We start from the raw sequence: 23243 nt of genomic DNA, 5'->3' as shown, positions 1-23243 counted from the left end.
GTAAAATCTTAAAAAAAAAATTATGGGGAAGAGAGGGAGGGGAGGTTAGTGAGATAGGATAAGGGCAAGAGGTAATTGCTGACTTTTTGAGGAGGGGACTGACATGTTTTAATTTAGTATGGTAAAAGAGAAGCACAGTGGCTGAGTGAATAAGGAAGTCTAGAGTTGAGACCCAAGCTGAGATTTAAGATTGTCAGGTAATATGGGATGCCTGGGTGGCTCAGTTGGTTAAGCAGCTTCCTTCGGCTCAGGTCATGATCCCAGTGTCCTGGGATCGAGTCCCACATCAGGCTCCTAGCTTGGCAGGAAGCCTGCTTCTTCCTCTGCCTCTGCCTGCCGCTCTGTCTGCCTGTGCTCGCCCGCGCTGTCTCTCTCTCTCTCTGACAAATAAATAAAAATCTTAAAAAAAAAAAAAAAGATTGTCAGGTAATATTGGACACCACTTTGTATCTTCTAGTGGACCTCCCTGCTAGCTGACCGTGAGAATGAGTCTGTTAAAGCCTTGATGAGATTAATTAACACTAAGAACCTCAGAGTAAAAATAATTCCTCTCAGTTGTTGTTTCACATATCTACAGATGTGGTGAAATGGCATGGAACTGTACACATGCACTGTACCAGCATCATTTGTCCTGGTTTAGGTTTTGTACTCTAGTTATGTAACATATAACCATTGAGGAACCCCGAAGGGTACAAGGACACTCTCTGTACTGTTTTTGCAACTTGTGAGTCCATAATTATTTTAAAATGAAAGCTAAAAAAAAATTGAAAGTTAAAAGAAAAAAAGATTGACAAATAATAGGATGTTGAGACTTACGGCAGAGTTCTGTTGAGATATTGCCAATTTCTGTGTTAACACCAAGGAAGATTTGACCAAATGAAGGACTGAATGAGGGTTTGAATTACAGTAGTGGCTGTGACAATGGAAAGAAGTGGGCCAATATGATAGATACGGACAGAGCCTGAAGGTTGGATGACATAATGGAGTGTGAAATGAATAGGACTCCAGGCTGTTTGGTAGATAAAGAATAGTGTCTTAGTAATGGTAGGGAATAAAGAAATAGGAGTATGTTTTGTGGATAGGATGGTATATTTGGTTGTGAGCATACTGCTTATGAGTGCTGGTGGGCCAGTGGGGATAGGCTGTGGATAGTTCAACATACTAGGCTGTGTTCAAGAGATCATGGTTAAAAGTACATAATCAAAATATGTATGTAACAGTAGTATTTGAATCCGTGGAAAAGAAGATTGCTAAGAGAAAGTATATGAGTGAGAAAATGTGGGAAAATTAATCTCATAATGGATTTTTTTATGACCCTGGGTAAGTTACCTAACTTTTCAGTGCCTCATTTTCTTCATGAGTAAGGTAAGAGAAGTGAGGTAGAGAATATCATAGTATATTCCTCATAGAATTGTTGTGAAACTGAAAGAAATTATCTATATAAATTGAACAGTGCTTGGCACATTGTAAACACTAATGGCTAGCCATTTTATTATTTAGTAAGCACTTTGGTTATGCATATGAAAACAGTGGACTCTAACTCTGAAAGGCATATTGAATGTTTAAAATTAAACAGTGATTTTTATTGGCAGTGACATTTTTTATTTCTTGAAATAGAACTTTTTTGGTGTTTGAAGGTCTGGTTAGTTATAATCTTGGAACTAGTCTTTGTGGTGAATTACTTTAAGGCATTTTTATAGAAATGTGTCCCCTTTTTTTTGACTGTTAATACCTCTGTGACGCAAACTTTGGTACAATACTTTTACCTTCACCTTTCTCCTGTTTCTTTTTTTTTTTTTTTAAGATTTTATTTATTTATTTGACAGATCACAAGTAGGCAGAGAGGGAGGCACAGAGAGAGAGAGGGAAGCAGGCTTCCTGCTGAGCAGAGAGCCTAATGCAGGGCTCGATCCCAGGACCCTGAGATCATGACCTGAGCCAAAGGCAGAGGCTTAAACCACTGAGCCACCCAGGCACCCCTTTCTCCTGTTTCTTAATTATATAATTCTTTCACCTTTTGGGACTTGGAGATAAACTCTTGGCTGAATACATAATATTTTTGTTTATTTGTTGAAAGTAGAGTAGATGAGGGATGATATTAAAACTGAATCTAGGACTGGACAAGTTTCTTCCAATGAAGATGGGATACAAGGAACCCACCTGTATTTATTTAGCTTCTGTTTCTTTTCTCTGTGACAGGATTATTATGCTCTAGAAGTGTCATTTGGGGGAGCCAAAGCACTGTCCTTAAACTTACATCGGTCTGTTTAGAAGGGAAAAAAGTAGTGAATTGAAGTTCATGCTTTGCAGGTGTTTATGTGTCTCTTCCTTCTGTTTTAATAGTAAGTGGCTAGTGGGGTTTGTTAAATAGCAAATGAATAAGACTAAATAAAGGTTGGTCATTTATGTTCCTAGAGTTTTAACTTTTTTACATTTGATTTTAGTTGCCCTATTGATACTTCAAGGGTTAAGAGAAATAAGTATTTTTGGCTGGATATATATCATATCACTTCAGAGCCAAATTAGACTGTGGATGCCTTGTCTGAGACCTGCTATGAAATACCAAAAGAACAGTCTTTGGAATGTAGGCTTGATTTTTCCAGTCAATGAACCGACTAATATTTTCGGAGTGCCTGTAGATGCAAAACACTAAATTATATTAAAAATATTGCCACTCGAGTAAGTCCTTAAAGAAACAATTTTGGTACTGTTTGCTTGATTAGTGTACATCAGAGCTATTGTTTGGGCTCTCCAAATACAGGTTGTTCAGGGATGCAGTAGGACCTGCATACAAATAGATTGCAATTTGGATTTGGAAAGGATAGCTTCTTGTTTATTCTGTGTCAGTTTTCATTTGGTGTGTTGTATATTCTTTAAAATGAATTACAATTTATTTGAGTGGCCCTTTTTAAATATAAGCTTGACATGATTATTTTTCTTTATATTTATCACTCCCTTTGACACACAGGCACACACCCACATGCGCGCGCGCGCACACACACACGAAGAGCTACAGTTTGGGTAGTATTCATAGCAGGAGAAAGATAATTTATTTGAAGTTTTTAGTAGGTTGTTATCTTTAGTCATGAGAAAAGTCTACTTTGAAATTTCACTGCCTCTTTTTGGTAAGAGGATTAATTCTAGAACAGAGGGGCTCTTTCCAAGACCATGTCTTCATCAGAAGCTGGGGTTTGATGTGTGTTAGAAAAGATACACACTTCCTCCACTATTTCTTAAGCTCTTGCTATTTATTACCTGACTTGTTTATCAAATCCTGGAAATTGGTACCGTTGATGGCTAATGGGGTGTTTTGGTCAGTTGAGAGTGGAGATACTTAAAAAAAAAAAAAAAAAAAGCATCACTCTGTGTGTCAGAGAATGTATTGCTTGTAGCTAAAAGTAATGGCTTATCTTGGTTTTTTGTGATGGCATCTTTGCTACTATATTGTCCTGTGGTCTCTTTCTGTCTAACAAAGAAAATTGACAGGTTACTTACCTTTTTATGGGTGCTTTTCTTGAGAACTGTATGATTGAATGTGTAGTGAAATTAACCTTGGCTTCTGCAGTACTGAATGGCAGCAGAGAAATGCTTGCTTCTTCCTTCCTTCTTAAAAAATGCTGTTTGAATATAGTTTGGGTAAGTTGACCTCTGAGGCAGTTGATGGAGAAAATTGAAATGAAATATTTTTCTTCTCTTCTGAGTATTGTGTTAATTTGCCCCAAATGACATAATTAGCTTAAATGTTGTGTGAAGTGTTAGGTTTTAGCCAACTAGGCTGAATTTAATTTGTATGTCTTTATTTTTACTGTATATGTGGTAAAATTTGATAATTAATAAAGATTTAAAGGAATATCTACTGATAAATTCACTCTGTTTCACCTTCTTAGACCTAAGAAGCATAATTTGGCTAAATTATGCAGAATGCTAATTAAAGGGTTTAATTTGCTAATCATCTCAGTTTGATTAGAGGCAGATGCTGATTATCTACACAAGTCTAAATGGACCTTTCAGAGATGGCTTTCATTATTTAAAATCAACTTGTCAAACTAATTAAGACATAAATTTAAGGAATAACAAATACCAATAGTTACCTATTTACTTTCAGTGTAATGCAAGGCTGGATAATTCACAAATGCTGTGCATCAGAGACTTGGTGTATACAGTGTCATTAGGCATTTCAGTATTTTCAAAGTTTAAGAGTTGAACTTTGGCTTTTTTACTGAGCTCATTAGATTGTCTGGTCTTACCTTTGTTGGTCCTTTGGGTCTCTGATATCTTTCCTGGCCCTTTTTGCTTTCTTCTAGGAAGGAAAAGGACACTGCAAGGGAGCCAAGACAGTGCTGTGCATATACATTTAAACCATGCATAGACATATTCAGGTGTATTGTAGATAGGTATACTAGGTTCCTCAGAGGTGACCAAAACTTCCTCTTAGAAATCTGAGAGATGTGGCAGGAAACTGTTGGTAGGCATGGGTCAGTGTTAACACCAGGAAGCGGTGGGGGGAGCATTTTAGTTCACTAACTGAGGAACAATTTGGATCCATGCTCCCAGCCTTTTATTCTTGCTGGCTTGTCTTTTTCTCAGTGTGTGCAAAGATATAAAACCATTTACAGTTCAGTCAAGTGTCTGTGGCTGACTTAGGGTTAAGAGTGTAGAAACCAAGGCAGACACTATTCCTAATTTGAGTCAGATACAAAAGGCCCAGTAACAGGAAATGTTTGGGGTTTTTCATTGCAGGCAGGGTATTAGGATAGAGGATCTGAGGTGCATACATACAATCCTGCTTTCACCTGTACCCAGGTCAAAGTTTGGTAGGATGAGGTAGCATGATGTCTAAGTGGGGATAATCTATATGTCATACGGCCCTAGGGGTAGAATGCACTGGTGCCATACTACCTGGGATTGAATACTGGTGCTGTCACTTAGTAGTGGTTTTTTTTTCTTCCCCATGCAATTTGGTTTTCTCATCTGAAAAATAGAAAACATAATAATACTATCTCATAAGGTTAGATGGCTTCAATAAAGCTAATACATGTTAAGTACTTAGAACACTGCCTAGCAGATAGTAAGCACATAATAAATTTTAACTATTATTTTTGTTTGTTACGTTCTGGATTCTTTGTGAGATTTGCAAAAGATGGTGTACATAGAGAACATTGGGTTCTTACCCCTAATATCCCTTTCAGTCATTTAAAAATGATTGCTTCATGCATCAAAACCCATAAAATACCTAGGAATAAGTCTGAACAAAGAGGTAAAAGATTGGTAATCTGAAAACTATAGAACACTTATGAAAGAAATTGAGGAAGACACAAAGAAATGGGAAAGCGTTCCATGCTCATGGATTGGAGGAACAAATATTGGTAAAATGTCTGTACTACCCAAAGCAATCTTTACATCCAATGCAGTCTCTATCAAAATACCACCAGCATTTTCTACAGAGCTAGAACAAACAATCCTAAAATTTGTATGGAACCAGAAAAGATCCCGAATAGCCAAAGGAAGGTTGAAAAAGAAAACCAAAGCTGCGGGTACTGTAATTCCAAACTTCAAACTGTATTCCAGTGCTGTAATCATCAAGATAGTATGGTACTAGCACAAAAACAGACACAGATCAATGGAACAGAATAGAGGACCCGGAAATGGACCCTCAACTGTGTGGTAAACCAATTTTCGGCAAAGCAGGAAAGAATATCCAATGGAAAAAAGACAGTTTCTTCCACAAATGGTGCTGGGGAAATTGGACAGCCACATGCAGAAGAATAGAACTGGACCACTTTTCTTAAACCATACACAAAAATAAATTCAAAATGGATGAAAGACTTAAATGTAAGACAGGAATCCATCAAAATCATAGAGGAGAACACAGGCAGCCACGGCAACTTCTTCCTAGAAACATCACCAAAGGCAAGGGAAGCAAGGGCAAAAATGAACTATTGGGAATTAAGGAGGGCACTTGTTGTGATGAGCACTGGGTGTTGTATGTAAGTGATGAGTCACTAAATTCTACTCCTGAAACTAATATTTCACTATATTTTAATGTGAATTTAAATAAAATCTTGGAAGGAGAAAACTTATTGCTATACATACATGTATAATAACAAAAAATATAAGAACCTCAGTTGTGGTCAGCTAATATAATTTAGCTAATAGGTAAGCTAATAGATATTTGGATAAGCTAATAGATAAACCAATAGAATTTGGAATACTGGTGGGATGCCTGGGTGGCTCAGTTGGTTAAGCGTCTGTGTTTGGCTCAGGTCATAATCCCAGGGTTCTGGGATCAAGTCCCACATTGCACTCCTTGTTCAGTGGGGAGTCTGTTTCTCCCTCTGCCTGCACTGCCTGTTCTGCCTGTAGCTCTCTGTGCTTCTGCTCTTTCTCTGACAAATAAATAAATAAAATCTTTAGGAAAAAAAATAGAATTTGGAATACTGGAGTTTTATTAAAACGAAAAAGTGCAGATTTTGGTCTGATTCTTTTTATGTAGTATGAGTGGTTTTAGAGGTGTGTAGAGATAGTTGCTAGACTGACAATTGGACAGTCCCTGATCATGAGTATTTTTTATATCTGGATTCAAAGGGTAGAAAAGAAGGTTCCTTTGAATTCACTTGTTTTCTCATTCCCAGAAGATTAAAACAATTTATTGTGTAATGGATAAAGGGTAATAGAATGCTGTGAGTTTTGTAACTACTTAGACCAATAGAAATTGGTGGAAGTGACACTGTACCTGTTTCTGGGTACAGACCTTAAGAAACTGGCAGCTTCCACTTCCTCTGTCTGACATACTTTCTTGTCAGTCCTGAGATGTCATGTAAGATCTGACTATACTTGCTGAAATGTACTTGCTAGAGAGGTCTGTTCTGAAGGCTGGCATACACTAGCAACTGTCATACTGGAGAGGCCATGTCTTAGCACTCCTGGACATTCCCAGTGGAGCCTGGCCATTTAGCCGACTCTACCAAGGTCCCAGGCATGTGAATGGGGCCATCTTGGACTCTTCAGTCTGTTCATCAGCTCAAGACCCAAGGGATGTCATTTGATGCCACATGGAACAGATGAAAGCTGAAATGAACCTGAACAGATGAAAGCTGTATGCTTTCTGAATTTCTGACCAACAAAATCGGAGAAAAGAAAATGGTTGTTGCTTTAAGCTGCTAAGTTTTAGGGGTAATTTATTATGCAGTGATACATAACTGGAAATGGTAGCTAAGCAGGAGCTTCTGACTTCTTAAATTTGAACAGAAGCCAAAACAGTGTACCCTAAACACTTTCAACAACTCTGCGATGATTTGGAAAGACTATGAAACATGATAGTATGGAAAATGAAATTCAGATAATTAGATAACTAGAGAAGGTAACTCTGAGGGAGCTCAGATTACTCAGAAGAGAGAGAAATGGAAACATTCTTGATAAATGCTTTCCACTTTTCAGAACTTTGGTGAAGTTGCTTCAACAGAGTTAGCTGAGAAGTTTATGGCTTTTTAACTTTGAAGAGAGGCTTGCTGCATTTCTGAAACTTGCCAGGAGTCTCAGAATCCTTTGAGGTCTTCTTTATTTTCAGAGATACTTTTTTATGTTTCAGGACCTGGGAAAGAGAGGTAAAAAGGTATAAGGTAGTTGATATTTTTATACAGTGTTACCTCTCACGAATTTGACAAAATTTACAGTAGTCCAAATTAATGACTTCAATTAGTAGCATAGATTGCGGATAGTCCTTTTTGCTTGCTATATTCAATTCAGCCAAGAGATGGTGAACTAAGAGATATGGTTAGGGCCCTGTGTAGGTGCTATGGGGGATTTAAAGCACTTTCTTAATTAGAAAGGGTTATAAATAAGTGAGTAAAAGCAGTCATGAGTTACTATTGACACCGTACCATACAGGCTTCTTGATTTTTGTTTTTTGTGTGCTGTTTTGAAACATTTGCAGATTTCTATTTTCTTTTTAATTTTCAGCATTTAATGGTTTATATTGGTTCTCAGTATGTGGAGTTTGGATTATGGTAGTTAAGGGAGAAATTTTAATTCATATGGAAAATCTGTGGAAATGATTTTTTTTTTTTTTAAAGATTTTATTTATTTATTTGACAGAGAGAAATCACAAGTAAGCAGAGAGGCAGGCAGAGAGAGAGGAGGAAGCAGGCTCCCTGCTGAGCAGAAAGCCCGATGTGGGGCTCGAACCCAGGACCTGGGATCATGACCTGAGCCGAAGGCAGCGGCTTAACCCACTGAGCCACCCAGGCGCCCCTGTGGAAATGATTTCTTATTGAAAAACTGAAAATGGATTAAAAAACTTATTTCATAAGTCCAGGGAAGCAGGACAGTTGAGGCCTAATAAAACCTTTTTGTGTTGGCAGACACATTACTGCTATTATAACACTTTGCTTAAGTAATGGAAGAATCAAGGATAAATGTAGTACATACACTGCCGTTTGAGGAGCCATTTGAATTTGCTGCTTAGCTTTCTGGATTCCTTGAGCTGTATCACTTTTGGGTTGGTAACGGTCTTACTGGAGGCAAGAAACAAAGTGAACAAGATGATTCTCATATATGTTTCCCAAGGCTGCTTTTATTTATTTTTATAAAACAGAAGTAATAATTTTGCCTTTTTTTCTTTTTTGGTAACTCAAAGTTAACAGTAGCAAGGAAGATATAGATAAGGAACCAAGTGGTATTTTAAGAGATCAATGTCAGGATCATTACAGAGAACAACATAATGGCTCTAGAATGGATGAATTCAGTGTTTTCTCTTTTTGCAATTTTGAGCACATGGAATGAAAATGGCTACATTTAGGTGGGGTAGGAGTTTAGCTTTGGAAGAAGCTGTTACACTACAGTATGGATAAAATACATAATTACAATATTATAAGATTGAGGGCTGTTATGGTGAGGTTCACATGATTATCTGTTCTTCAAGGCAGAAATGAGCTCTTTTTTTCCTGTTCTGCTGGAGAGGAGTAGGAGGAGGGCTGTGACTTGATGACATACAGAGGGGCCTCTGAGTAGTGCAGCTAGCACTGCTTCCCCTCACATCTGGTGTTCCCCTCAGGACTGGATGTCTCTGAATAACACCAGCCCTTCTAGGTGGTATCATGGCTTCTTCTGGTATTTGAATCTGTATTTTAAGTGCAGCTGAAACGCTTGACTGTTTTAGGAATGGAATTTGAGATAGAACTGTAAATTGAGAAAGGAGTATAGGCAAGGGAAGGGAGCTCTTGATGGACTTTGAAGTAAGACAAATGGCTAAGTAGCCTCTTTCTGCCTTAATGGAGGGTAAATGTATAAGATGTTGGGGAACACTTGTCTAACTCCCTGTCATCGTCAGGAAGTGGCTTGGAGGGACTTGAATCTACCAGCCTCTTCCCTATTGAGGTACCCAGATTAACACATGGTTTATAGAAAGTGTGCTTGCTATGCAGATGTATCTTTAAGCTCAGTCCCTAACCACCAGAATTCTGCTCCCAAGTACACATGACACAGAATATCTGGAGCTATTGGTGTCCTCCATAGTACTTTATACTTAATGTTTGATAATGCTTTATGTTTCTCCAGCATTATGTTCTGCGTTATGGAGGATTTGTAACATTTTTAGTTTGAGAGAGTAGAAAGAGACTTTTCATGAAACAGAGAACAAGGCAAAATAATCACATGCCAGAATGTTTGATATAGTCTCTAAGAGTTATGAAAAAGTAAACAGGATATTGCTACAGACTGGATTAATCTAGAAAGGCATCATTGAGCTGACAGTATTTGAACTGAGTTTAAAAGATAAGGCAGAAAGGAGGTTGCAGATCTATTCTGGTGGGTGGGATATTGTGCCAACTACACCATCAAATGTTTGAATAATTTTCTGAGGAACTGAAAATGTTGAACTGGGTCAACAGATAGGAAACCTTTGTCAAGGCCACAAAATTGCTTTCTAATATTTTCAGTTGCAAACCTGTGTATTTAAACATCTCCTGAAATAAATACCTCCTTTCTCTTTATCCAAGGCAAAAACAATAGCTAGTATTCTCACTGTTTGAATTACAGATAGTATGATGGAAATGTAAAATTAATGATAAGATTTGATTTCCTGTGGACTATAAGAGAAAATGATAACAAATCACTTTCTTTTTCTGACTTTATTTTTTTCTGCTCGTTTCATTCTCCATTTGCTTGATAAACATAGCTACATCATTGGTCCATACTGACTTTTTTTTTTTAAGTTTATTTATTTATTTAAATAGTCTCTAGACCCAACATGGGACTCGAACTCACAACCCCAAGATCAAGAGTCGAATGCTCTTCTGACTGAGCCAGCCAGATACCCCGAGTCCATACTGACTCTTGAGAAAGCTTCAGACTTTCTTCCCCAACCAAGTAAGCCATATTTTTGTAATCTGCTATTAGCTGCTTAATTTGGAAAGCTTCAGTTGTCATCATATCTTTCATGAATTAGAGTTTGGCTTCCTCTCTTCCATTCATCTTGAAAATGTCCAAAGTGCTACATAGTTTAAAAACTTAGAGTCAAGTTAAGTTGAGCAATTTTCTACTGGGCTACATTGTAAAAATGGGAAAGGAAAATTACTTTCTTTTGTTTTTTTGGAAGACATTTGCCAGTTGGAGCCTCAACAAAGATTGAGTTTGGGAGGCCTTTAATTGTGCACCAAAAGGTTATTGCAGAAGATAACATAAGGGAGATGTCATAAAGAAGAAAATTTGAAGCTCAGTAATAGAAAGCTGTGTGAAGAAATAGGCATTCTGCCAATTAACTGGGTGCTTGAAATAAATAGTTTGGAATTAAAGAAACAGTTGCAAATTTCGAAGACTTGATTAACTTAGTTCATAGGGAAACTGGGGAGTGGGGAAAAAACTTCAGGTTGTGGTAGTTTGAAAGCTGAAAGTGTACTTACTGTTCATTGCAGTTTTGCTCCAAAATATTTAATTTTTATAAATTAAGAGAATGTAAAATCAGAATTGTTAATCTGATTTTATGTTAAACCACGGAAATAAAATTCCAAATATGTTTGGGCGAAATGAAATATGATCATAGGAGTTCAGTCTTGAAATGTTGACTATCTCAGCAGTCAGTAAATATTTCCAAAATTGGGCATAGAGTGATTATGAGTATGTGTAGGAAGGATATCCAACGAAGCAGATAAATGGTACCTGACCCTTGGGTCTTCTTATCTGTTGAATAATCATGACACAATTATATAAATAACCAATTAATAAAAAAAATTTTGTGTGTATCAGGGAGATGTACAGAAGAACATTAAATGTTCATCTTTCCATAAATGTCCAGCTCTTATGTTGCATTAGTTTGAGGTGAAGTACAGTTCTTTAAAGTTTTTATTTCTATACTTCTTTTACCTTTTAAGCATTGTCACACAAACCAAAAAGCAAGAAAGGAGATTGCATTCTTTACTGAAAGGTATTTTTGCTGGATGTAGAATTTTAGGTTGTCAGGTTCTTTCTTTCAAGATTTTATTTATTTATTTATTTATTTTAAAAAATTTTTATTTTTATTTTTTTTAAGATTTTATTTATTTATTTGACAGACAGAGATCACAAGTAGGCAGAGAGGCAGGCAGAGAGAGAGGAGGAAATAGTCTCCCTGCTGAGCAGAGAGCCCGACACAGGGCTCGATCCCAGGACCCTGGGACCATGACCTGAGCCGAAGGCAGAGGCTTTAACCCACTGAGCCACCCAGGCGCCCCTCACATGTTTAATATATATAATTCTTCTGTCTTCTGGCTTCCATTTTTGCTGTTGAGAAGTCAGCTGATAGTCTAGCTGTAGTTCCTCTGAGGATAAGATAGTCACCCTCCTGTTGTGATATCCCATACTGAGATACCATGGATCTGTTTGGGGGCTGGGATCTCTATGAGGACTGAAGGAGCAGAGGTTATGACAGAGACTATGATTCCAGGATAGATGGTGACAGAAGACCATTTGGTAGTGGGGTACTGTATGGATGATGACTACAGAGGAGGTGGGGACAGCTATGAAGATGGGTATGACAGATGAGATGATCGCTCATGGCGCTCCAGAGAGGATTACTCTCAGGATAATTACAGGCATAACGATAGAGGTCCTCCTCCACTTTCCCCTCCCTCTAAAAAAAAGCAAACTGAATCCAAAGCCTTGGAGTACTCCTAAGGAAGATGATTCCTCTGCTAGCACCAGTCCACCTGAGCAACCTCTGTCTTTGGAGGGGGAAACTCTGTCAACACGGCTGCTAAAGATTGAGAAGTAGAAGAATGGCTATAGGAGGAGTGGGAGAAACTGAAGGGCCAGCTGGATGAGCCAGAACAGGAACAATGGTCTCAGGGTAGACACCCAAGCTGGCAAAGTGAAGAAATTCAGGAACAGAATAATCCTGGACAGGAAGTGAGCCATCACAGACTGGGACTTCAGCCACAGCTGGCAGAAATGCAGGGGAGAGAGAGGGAGAAGTCTCTAGAAAATGAAACACTCAATAAGGAAGAAGAGTGTCCCTCTCCAACTTCTAAGCCTCCCAAACCTCAACAGCCTCTAAAGGAGGCTGAACTCCACTGAAGGAGAGTGCTTGGGTGTTTGGAAGGCCTAATCCTCCTGCTCTGTCTCAGAGCTCAGACACAGAGCACTAATCCCCTCAAGTGGTGGTGTGGGGGAAGTGGTTCTGGCTCAACCATTTGAGGAGGGAACAGCAAGGAAAGATGAAAATAAAGTAGATGGGGTAAGTGTCCCAAAGGGCCAGCCACTGTCCAGGAGGTGGAGGGAACAAAGACCACTGGAAGGCATCAGATAGAAAGATGGCAGAAAAGGATCAAAAAAGATCACCTGAGCCAAACAAAGAAACCTGAAGAAAATCCATCTTCCAAGTTCAGTTCTATAAGGAAGTATGCTGCTGTCTCCATTGGGGGTGAAGATGAGAACGATGAAGATTATACCAAATAGACTTCTGCATCCTGTGCTTTCTCCAAGTCTCTTCACCCTGGGGTGTTCAAGAGCAAATCAAACCTCTATCCAGATAAGACAATAAAACCCATCTCCTGGAGACCTTTCTTTGGAAAAAAACAAACAAACAAACAAAAAACCACCCAAAAAAGGGAAATGAAATGAAATTGTTTTGCATACTGCTGCAGCCTTTAAAATATTGAACTAACTGGAGAATTGCCAGTATAGCCTGAGAGAAAGAGATGTACAGCTTTTCCTGGAAAAGTTGTGTATTTTTATGACATGCAGTTGCAGGTGTGATTAGTATGGGTGGGGGGCTCCATTTACTAAAATGGCGTGACGGTGATGCAGTGTCTGGAATCTGGTTGGGCAGTAGGACAGGCTTTAAGGAAGAGTGTAAGATTTCTGCCTTTTAATTTTTTTTGTCCTATTGTGGCATATATGCATTCTTAAACATATGAATACATTTTCCATCCTTGGAAAGGTAGGTTTAGTTTCTGAAGTTGTTTTTTTATCTCTAGGAGGCTGCCTGCCCCTCCTTTTATTTAATTTGGAGTTCCTGGGACCAGCCTGGGGGATTCCTTCATTTTTACCCCTTAGGGGGTAGTGGGGAGTAGTCTATTGAATAAGAGTGTTTGGTGACCAAAATAAGTGGGAGAATCGTGGTTTGAAAAAAAGCTGTGGGGAGGTGACAAATTATTTTGCATGAGTGGTAGGGGGAAATGGTATGACCAATGGTCAACACTGGAGCAGGAAGCACTTAGGTGTCTTGGGAATTCCTGAGTCTATTTTATAAGAAAGGGTTTTGTCCTTTGTTAAACAGTATCCCTTCTGAAAGTTTTGAATTTTTGAATTGTTGATATCTTGAAGCTTTATTTAGACTCTTTTCCTGGTCTTATGTTCCTCATGCTCCTCCTTGCTATTACCTCCCCAAAAAGCAGTTTCTATTTAAATCACATACCTGATCTAGGCATTGTTTATCAGCCCCAGGGAGCAGAATCAAATGAGGAATCACTGCTTTTCTTCAAGAGATCTTGGCCTTTTCGTTTGTCTTTTGACTCTTACTCCTTTGGTCCATTCCTATTCTACTTCTTTTCAACCCCTTTTATACTTTTATATGTCAGAAAACTCTGGAATTAATGGTCTTAGGTAGTGAGTGAGGGTTGATAAATAGGGACAGGTAAATTGTGAGCTGTTCTTACAACCATGTTTTGGGGTTTTTGTTTTTACACGTTTCCTTCTCTCCACTGAAATCCCACACCAGTGTTTGGATTTATAATATGGCCTCCACCAATTTGTGGGTTTATTTGTTTGTTTGTTTGTTTGTTTTAATGTCCCTTGAGAGAGAACAAATGATAATGGAGAGAACTGTTTAACAAGGTCCTTGTTTCTCTTGAAGCACATTAGCAAAACTTGTGTGTTTTTATGTGCACTTTTGTACTGTTAGCCTAGTAGACTGTATTCTTATGGGTGTCATTGGTACCTGCAGAGAAATGACACCTTAGTCTCTTGGTTACAAGCCCTTCTCCCATCAGTCCTAGGTTACACCCTGCCTGGCCCTGCAGACATGTTGGTTTATGAGTGCTGCAACAGTGGGCATACTGAATGATTTACCCAGTGGACATAAAAGATCATGTGAAGTAACTTTAAATAATTGGTTTGGATTGGCCAGTAGCCAGGAAGTGGCTTTCAGAGAGATACCCAAGGCTGAAAGTTTTTTTTTTTTAAAAACTCTTTTCTGTAGAGGATGAAAAGGTAGGGTTTGCCTTCTTCAGGTATACTCCTTCCAAATAGTTGTGTCCAAAAAAGCTGTTTTTTCCCACTACCCTCTCCTGTCTCCATCCCCTCCCCCGTTAAAACAGAAATGGGGATTATTTCCTACTTCTTAATATATGTAAAATTTGTACAAAATATCTTCTATGAAAATGATTTGTAAACTGTAGACTTACTACCTGGGAGTTGTCTTGAGATGTAAAATCCTATTCTTTGAGTTGTGGGGTTTTTTGTTTGTTTGTTTTCTAAAAAAAAGAAAATCTGATCTTTAAAGTTAAAAAAAAAAAGAAAAAAAAAAAGCCAAAACCCCAAACAGAAAAGGTAGGCATCTTGCTTGTTGTCTCCCTTTAAGATATTTTGATTCACTTCTGCTTGATTTAAATGTTCTGTTTGTTGAGTAGTGGGATTCTTTTTATTTTCTCAAGTTTCACTAGGTTTCTTGAATCTGTGGATTGGTGCTCTTGTCCCAATTCTTTCTTCTCTGCCTGGGATTCCAATCAAATGTATTTTAGATCTTCTTAGTCATTCACATCTCATTCTAATATCTGCATTTTCTTTTTTATTCTTTATCTTTTGAATTATTATTTCTCTTGAACCATTTCCCATTTTTTTTCTCTATTCCATTTTTGTCAGTCTGCTGCCATTAGGTTTTAAATTTTAACTATTGTAATTTCTAGAAGTTCTGTTTGGTTCCTTTAAAGATCTGTCATGTTAGGGGCACCTGGGTGGTGCAGTTGGTTAAGTGTCTGGTTCTTGGTTTTGGCTCAGGTCATGAACTCTGGGTCATGAGATTGAGCCCCAGGCTGGGCTTTCCACTGAGCGTGGAGTTTGTTTGAGATTCACTCTTTCTCTCCCTCTCCTCCTCCAATCCCTGTGTGCTTGCTCCTTCTCTGTCTCAAATAAATCTTTAAAGAAAAAATCTGTTAAGTGTATATATATATATTTTTTGCAGTCAGTTTAAAAGCTGTTGTCATAAATGTAGATTGCTTTTTAATCTGTGTCTGATAATTCTAAGATTTAAAATTTGTGTGGTCGTTCTTGCTGTTGTTTGTGCTTGTTTTTCACTCCTGCTATTTTGTTTCTTTGTGTGCCTGGTTATCTTTAACCGATTATTGCCCTCATAGAGTTTCTTTTAGGGGGTTCCCAGAATGAGTGAGCTCTCCTCTGTTGGCTTCTGCCAGGCTTCTGGGGCTTGTACCTGTCAAGAACTTTTTTTTTTTTTTTAAAGATTTTATTTATTTATTTGACACAGAGAGATCACAAGTAGGCAAAGAGGTAGATGGAGAGAGAGAGGGAGGCGGGCTCCCCGCTGAGCAGAGAGCCTGATCTGGGGCTCGATCCCAGGACCCTGAGACCATGATCTGAGCTGAAGGTAGAGGCTTAACCCACTGAGCCACCCAGGGGCCCCAAGGACTTTTTAAAAATTATATTTAGGATGTGGCTTCCTGGCTCATCAAAACTCTGGATGTGTGCCCGGAGTGGCTAACCTTCTGAAAGACTTTTGTTTTTCCTACTTTTTTCTTTCCCTGACTTGTCCAGTGCTGAAACTGCCTGCTTTTCATTCTCCTGTGGTTGGGGGAGAGATGGAGGGTCAATTTTATTTCATTGGTTCCTTGAGGATGTCATCCTTTGGGGTCCCAGTTTAATGTAGGGAGGGTCTCCTGTAGGATTCAACATTAGGCAGGCTCTTATCCTTATCTTTTGTCTCTTTAACCCTTGAGGCTGAGGATCTGAAGTACAAGTGGATGCCATTGGCTGATGCCTTCATGGCAAAACTGGCTTTCATTCTCCTGGCCTTAGATTTCCCTCAGAAAGGGGCAGTTCCTCTTGTCAGTTTTTTAATTCTTGCAAACTAATTTTTTTTTTAAATATTTTTAAAGATTTTTACTTATTTATTTGTCAGAGAGAGTGAGTACATGCAGACAGAGTGGCAGGCAGAGGCAGAGGGAGAAGCAGGCTCCCTGATGAGCAAGGAGCCTGATGTGGGACTCGATCCCAGGATGCTGGGATCATGACCCGAGCCGAAGGCAGCTGCTTAACCAACTGAGCCACCCAGGCGTCCCACTAATTTTTGTTTTATTTGTTATTTACTTTTATTTATTTGAGGGAGACCTCACATGTGTGTACGTGGGACAAGGGACTGAGGAAGAGAGAAAATTTCTGGCAGACTCTGCACTGAGCACGGAGTCCAACTCAGTGCTTGATCTCACCGCCTCAAGATCATGACCTGATCTGAAATGAAGAGTCAGATGCTTAACTGACCGAGCCACCTCAGTGCCCCTTGTGAACTAATTTTTAAAAAATGGTTTATCCACCATTTTTCATTATTTTCACTAGAAAATGATCTAAATAACTTAATTAGAAACTGCCTGATGGCTATGTCTGGAACCCAAGAGCTTGCATCTACTGCTGTTATGTTGGAGATGCAGCAAGCTTTACCCCCCACCCCATCACCCTGTTCTTTGCAGTCTCTGTCTAGACAGAGTACTGACTTGGATGGGTTCTAATTTTTTTTTTAAAGGTTAAGGGGCGTGGGCATCTGGGTGGCTCAGTTGGTTAAGTGACTGCCTTTGGCTCAGGTCATGATCCCAGAGTCCTGGGATCAAGCCCTGCATTGCGTTCCCTGCTCCCAGGTGCGTGGTCACCTGGGTGGCTCAGTTGGTTAAGTGACTGCCTTTTGGCTCAGGTTGTGAAACCAGGGTCCTGGGATCGAGCCCCGCATTGGGCTCCCTGCTCAGTGGGGATCCTGCCTCTCTCTCGCGTGCTCTGTCTGCTTGTGCTCTCTCATTCTCTCTGTCAAATAAATAAATAAAATCTTTAAAAAAAAAAAGATTTTATTTATTTATTTGACAGAGAGAGATCACAAGTAGGCAGAGAGGCAGACAGAGAAAGAGAGGAGGAAGCAGGTTCCCTGCTGAGCAGAGAGCCTTATGCGGGACTTGATCCCAGTACCCTGAGATCATGACCTGAGCTGAAGGCAGAGGCTTAACCCACTGAGCCACCCAGGCACCCTAAATAAATAAAATCTTAAAAAAAAAAGGTTAAGGGGCGCTTGGATGGCTCAGTTGGTTGGGCAGCTGCCTTTTGCTTAGGTCATGATCCTGGGGTCATGGGATTGACCCCCATATCAGCTCTCTGCTCAGTGAAGCCTGCTTGTTCATCTCCCTCTGCCGGCTGCTATCCCTACTTATGTGCACGTGTGCTTTCTCTCTTTCTCTCTCTCTCTCTGTCAAATAGATAAACAAAACCTTAAAAGGTAGAATAGCTTCATAACTATTACTTATTTATTTGATGAATTATTGTATGCTCTGATTATAAATTTTTAGTCTTCTAGAGTTTCATTATATTTTCAGAGTATTTACCTTTTTTTCTTTTTCTTTGTTTTTTCAGTTGAATATTGTCACCCTCCATAGTTTATATATTCCAGTTTGTAAACACTTTACCAGGTATTTTGATGAGAGCTGGGAATATAACAAGTATAACAAATTTTTGTGTTTATGTTTGTATAGCAGAGGAGATAACACATATAAATCCTTATAGTACAGTACCTAAGTAGTATAATACCACATGTTCAAGCACAGAAGAGGAAGTAGCTGCTACTGAGAAAATCTGGGGAGACTTTGTAGAGATAATGTGTTAACTATATAGACATTTTCTAGTAGAAACAGAGGGTATGGAAGGGTATTTCAGATATGGGAAATAAAGTGTAAAGACATGGAGATAAAAGCCATGGCATGCTATAGGGAGTGCATGTAGATTAATGGAATTGGAGGATGAAATATTTTGGGGGACGAAAATTAAAACCAGGAAAAGTTAAAGGCAGAGGCGGGGTAGAGACTTTGTTGATCCAAGGAGGCTGTGTAGTGGCGATGTGGAGGAGGTGAGCAGGGAGGGTGAGGAGGAATGGTTGGGGGCAGTATATATGTGTTGCTGGGGGTGGGGGGTAGTTGTGAATTGGGCTCTGATCTTTTTTTTTTTTTTTAAAGATTTTATTTATTTATTTGACAGAGATCACAAGTAGGCAGAGAGGCAGGCAGAGAGAGTGAGAGGAGGAAGCAGGCTCCCTGCTGAGTAAAGAGCCCTATGCGGGGCTTGATCCCAGGACCCAAGATCATGACCTGAGCTGAAGGCAGAGGCTTTAACCCACTGAGCCACCCAGATGCCCCTGGGCTCTGATCTTGGAGTGAGCTGCCAAGATAGAGTGTGAGTGGGCAGAATGTGCCAAAGACTGTGAGACTGGTACTGAGGGATATGGATTTATCTGTCAGTCAGGGCAGTGGCAAGAAGGTGGATATTACAATGTTGGCAAAGTTTGTGTTTGGAGAGTGTCTGTCCCAGGTTTAACACTGAAAGACTGGGGCCTCGAGAAACCCTTAAGTCTTGGGAAAACTGGGATGATTAGTCACTATAGTGAGGTGCCAGAAGGGCTGGATGAATTTGGGGCAGTTCATGGTGGAGAGTAGTCATCTGTAGCGGGGAGGTACTTGGCCACAATAGAGGGAAAAGGGGGGAATGAGTTTATGTCCATTTACAATAGAGCTCTGTTGTCAGGAGGTGGCAGAGATAGGGGAGCATTTAGAAAGGGGTTGAGCATATGGGGGTTGGTTACTATCGGACAAAGTAGAAAATATTTTGGAATGTGTTCAGCAGAGGGACTATACAAATGAATGAGGTGGATAGATGGGGGTCAGAGCTTAATCAAATGAGAATAACTGTATAGGATCTCTGGTAGATCTCCAGAGGGGTCTATTTTTGGGGTACCCACTGAGAGTAAGGATGAGAAGACATAAATAAAAAAAATGAACAAAAGATTCTTTGATAGTTTTGGTATAAATTGTTTCAGTTCTGACTCCAGGTGTCTACCAGGCTTTTAGCTCCTGATTGGAATAGAATAATGCATATACTTTTTTCTAGTTGACTTATTCACTGTGCCTTATTTCTCTAAGGTTCCATATTTTTATACTTAACTCATTGTCTTTTGTAGAGTATTTATATATTAGGTCTCAGCAATAGAGCAAAAAAATTTTTTTTAAAGATTTTTTTATTTGACAGAGACACAGCGAGAGAGGGAACACAAGCAGGGGGAATGGGAGAGGGGGAAGCAGGCTTCCCGCCGAGCAGAGAGCCTGATGCGGGGCTTGATTCCACAACCCTGGGATCATGACCAGAGCTGAAGGCAGACGCTTAATGACTGAGCCACCCAGGCACCCCTAGAGCAGAGTTTTTAAATAAATTTTCTTAATATTGCTGTTTCAATGTTCAGTATCAACAACTAAACAGTATTTTGTTTATTCATTGTTTTTTGTATTTTGCTATGTTATTGCCATTTTTCTAAACCATATCAGCCTGGAAGTGACTCAACCTATAAATTGGCCCCTGAGTCCTATTTCCCAGTTCAGGACTCTCTCTGTGTGTGTGTGTGTGTGTGTGTGTGTGTATGTGTATATCAGAGAGATAGAGATAGAAATTGACTGATTAATTGGGATTGGTTAATTGAAAGTGACTCTTTCTATCTTCTGTGCCCTTATGTGGCTTCCTAGGTTTCCTGCCTTTTAGGGGCATCAAGCTGTTCTCAGTAAATCTTAATGCCGTAGTTGCTGCCTGGCTGGGGTGTCTGGTTGGTGCAGTTGGTTCCAACTCTTAGTTTTGGCTCAGGTCTGATCTCAGGTCGGTGAAATCTCAGGTTGGTGAGATCAAGCCTCACATCAGGTTCTGCACTCAGCATGGAGTCTGCTTGGATTCTCTTCCTCTCCCTCTGCCCTTCACCACTGTGGGCACATGCTCTCTGTCTCTCTCAAATAAATAAATCTTAAAAAAAAAAATGGTGCCTGGCTACCCTGTGTAGTGCTGTTCTGTAAGCTTCAGCCAAAGCCAATGCCCTAGCAGTGCCACTGGTGACTTGCAACGCAGTTTACTAATAGTTGTTTGAGCAGACAGTTTGAGGTGGATTCTGAAATTAGGTTCCAGGGATGGATCACCTTGTTGGCTCTCTTCCACTTTAGTGAGTGTGCTTCCTTTCATTCTGCCCATGTCTAACTTATGTAAGCAGGGCTAGGCATCAGGCCTTTCACTCTTTCATTGCATGCCAGCAACCAGGCTTTTTCCTCTTGTGGGTGGCTGCTTCTTTCAGATTTGTTAGTAGAGTCAACTTTTCTAAGTTTCGCTATGGTTAGGTAATACAGTTAATTTATAAGGTAGCATCTTACTTTGTGTTATCTCTTGAGTTTGTGCCTGGCTCATAGAAGATGCTGAAAAAATATTTGTGTGATGTGGTGGGATGGGGTGGAATGTATCCTGGCAGATTGTAAATTTCTGGTCCTATTGTGTCCAGCTCAGGAATTACTGCTGTTTTGATTTACTTAGGAGACTTTGAAGAATTCGTGTATAAATCACCCAGTTTTGCGGGGGGGGGGGGGCAGGGAGGGAGAAAGGTTTTCTTGTAGAAGAGAAGAAATGAGCATAAGTATAAGGAATTAATCTTTTTTTCTAGTATAAATTTTAGTATATTAAAATGTGCCTATGCTATTTTATTTTTTATTTTTTTAAGATTTTATTTATTTATTTGACAGAGTTCACAAGTAGGCAGAGAGGCAGGCAGAGAGAGAGGGAGGGAAGCAGGCTCCCTGCTGAGCAGAGAGCCCGATGCGGGACTTGATCCCAGGACCCTGAGATCATGACCCGAGCCGAAGGCAGCGGCTTAACCCACTGAGCCACCTAGGCGCCCTACCTATGCTATTTTAAAAGAAGGCAGTAATAAAGTAACCAGAGGATTGATTTTTACATTGATCAGCTTGGTAGAGTTACTGAGATATCAACATACTAATTAGAATCTCAGGGTATTAAATTATTGTTTGCTTTCTAACTGAATGTTTTGAATGATTATAAATGACAAAGAATTTGTAAGTGACATAACATAGCATGCTATCAATTCTGGTAAATTAATACAGCAACACAATGATAATTATTTCCTTTTATTTACTGTTTTCTCTGTTTCCTAAAAACTTACTGATTATTAACAATTTATTTTTTATTTTTTTCCCCTATTATATGGCTCTCTTTTATACATTTAAATGCGGAAAGTAGGGGTGCCTGGGTGGCTCAGTGGGTTAAAGCCTCTGCCTTCAGCTCGGGTCATGATCCCAGGATTCTGGGATCGAGCCCCGCATCGGGCTCTCTGCTCAGCGGGGAGCCTGCTTCCTCCTCTCTCTCTGCTTGCCTCTCTCCCTACTTGTGATCTGTCTGTCAAATAAATAAATAAATAAAAAAATCTTAAAAGAAAAAAAAGCAGAAAGTATGTTTTTTTTTTTTTTTTTTTTTAAAGATTTTATTTATTTATTTGACAGAGAGAGATCACAAGCAGGCAGAGAGGCAGGCAGAGAGACAGGAGGAAGCAGGCTCCCTGCTGAGCAGAGAGCCCGATGCGGGACTCGATCCCAGGACTCCGAGATCATGACCTGAGCCGAAGGCAGCGGCTTAACCCACTGAACCACCCAGGCGCCCCCAGAAAGTATGTTTTAAGAGTTGGATTGTAGGGGTGCCTGGTTGGCTCAGTTGGAAGAGCATGCGACTTTTGATCTCAGGGTTGTAAGTTCAAGCCCACATTGGGTGTAGAGACTGCTAAAACATAATAAACAAAATACAAAAAAAGGAATTGGATTATAAATAGAAAACATGTTTTAAGCTAACTTTTATTTTAGGTTTTTGGTTATTTTATTTTCTGTTTATTTATTACTATATAACAACTACCCCCAAATCTAAAGTAATAATTCTAAAACCTAATAGCAAAACTTAAAATCACAACCAAAATCTAAATCTAAAACAATAACCAGTTTATAATATTTCACAATTTTGAGGGATGGGGATTCATACTGGGCTCCCCACAGGGCAGTTTTGCTGCCCACATGATATCATTTGGGCTTATTTGGTTGGCAGCTAGTTTGGTTGTAGGGATGTCCGAGGCAGCTTTACTCACATGCTCACTCAGTATTGAGGTGAGGACTTCTAGAAGGCTGGACTCTGCTGGCATCTCTTCATGTGATCCTGAAAGCAGGAGATTAGACTTCTTTGGTGACCCAGGACTTCAAGAGAGCAAGGCAGAAGCTATCAGTCCTTTCAAAGATCAGGCATGGGACTGTCATGGCATCACTCATGCCATATTGTTAGTCAAAGCAGTCATAGTCCAGCCCAGATCAAAGGGAGGAGGAACAGTTCTCAGTTCTTAATGCTTAGAGCTTCATGGGAATGTCAAAGAATTTGCAGCCATTTTTAAACCCCACAGTAAAATTAATTAATAGGTCACTGTGCATTTGAGAAACAAAGTGCCCTTTATAGATTTTAATACTTACTACCAATGTAGAACAATATTGATTAGAAATAGTGATAGCAATACTGGGCACCTGGGTGGCTCAGTTAGTTAAGTGTCTGCCTTTGGTAAGGTCATGATCTCAGGTTCCTGGGATCAAGCCCCAAATCAGGCTCCCTGCTCAGTGGGGAGTCTGCTTCTCTCTTTCTGCTTGCTCTTCCCCCCAGCTTGTGCTCTCTGT

At 39.6% G+C, this 23243-nt stretch overlaps 1 protein-coding gene and 1 pseudogene across 4 annotated transcripts in view; both read left to right on the top strand.

Annotated features, from left to right (window-relative positions):
- Window positions 1–23243, top strand: part of PRIM2 (DNA primase subunit 2) — a 333098-nt gene that overhangs the window by 28098 nt on the left and 281757 nt on the right. The window lies entirely within an intron of this gene.
- On the top strand, window positions 11690–12982 carry LOC125102298 (eukaryotic translation initiation factor 4B-like; annotated as a pseudogene).

Source organism: Lutra lutra, chromosome 6, assembly GCF_902655055.1.
Source record: "Lutra lutra chromosome 6, mLutLut1.2, whole genome shotgun sequence".
Classification (NCBI taxonomy): Eukaryota; Metazoa; Chordata; class Mammalia; order Carnivora; family Mustelidae; genus Lutra; species Lutra lutra.
This window is presented reverse-complemented; position numbering and strand designations above follow the sequence as displayed.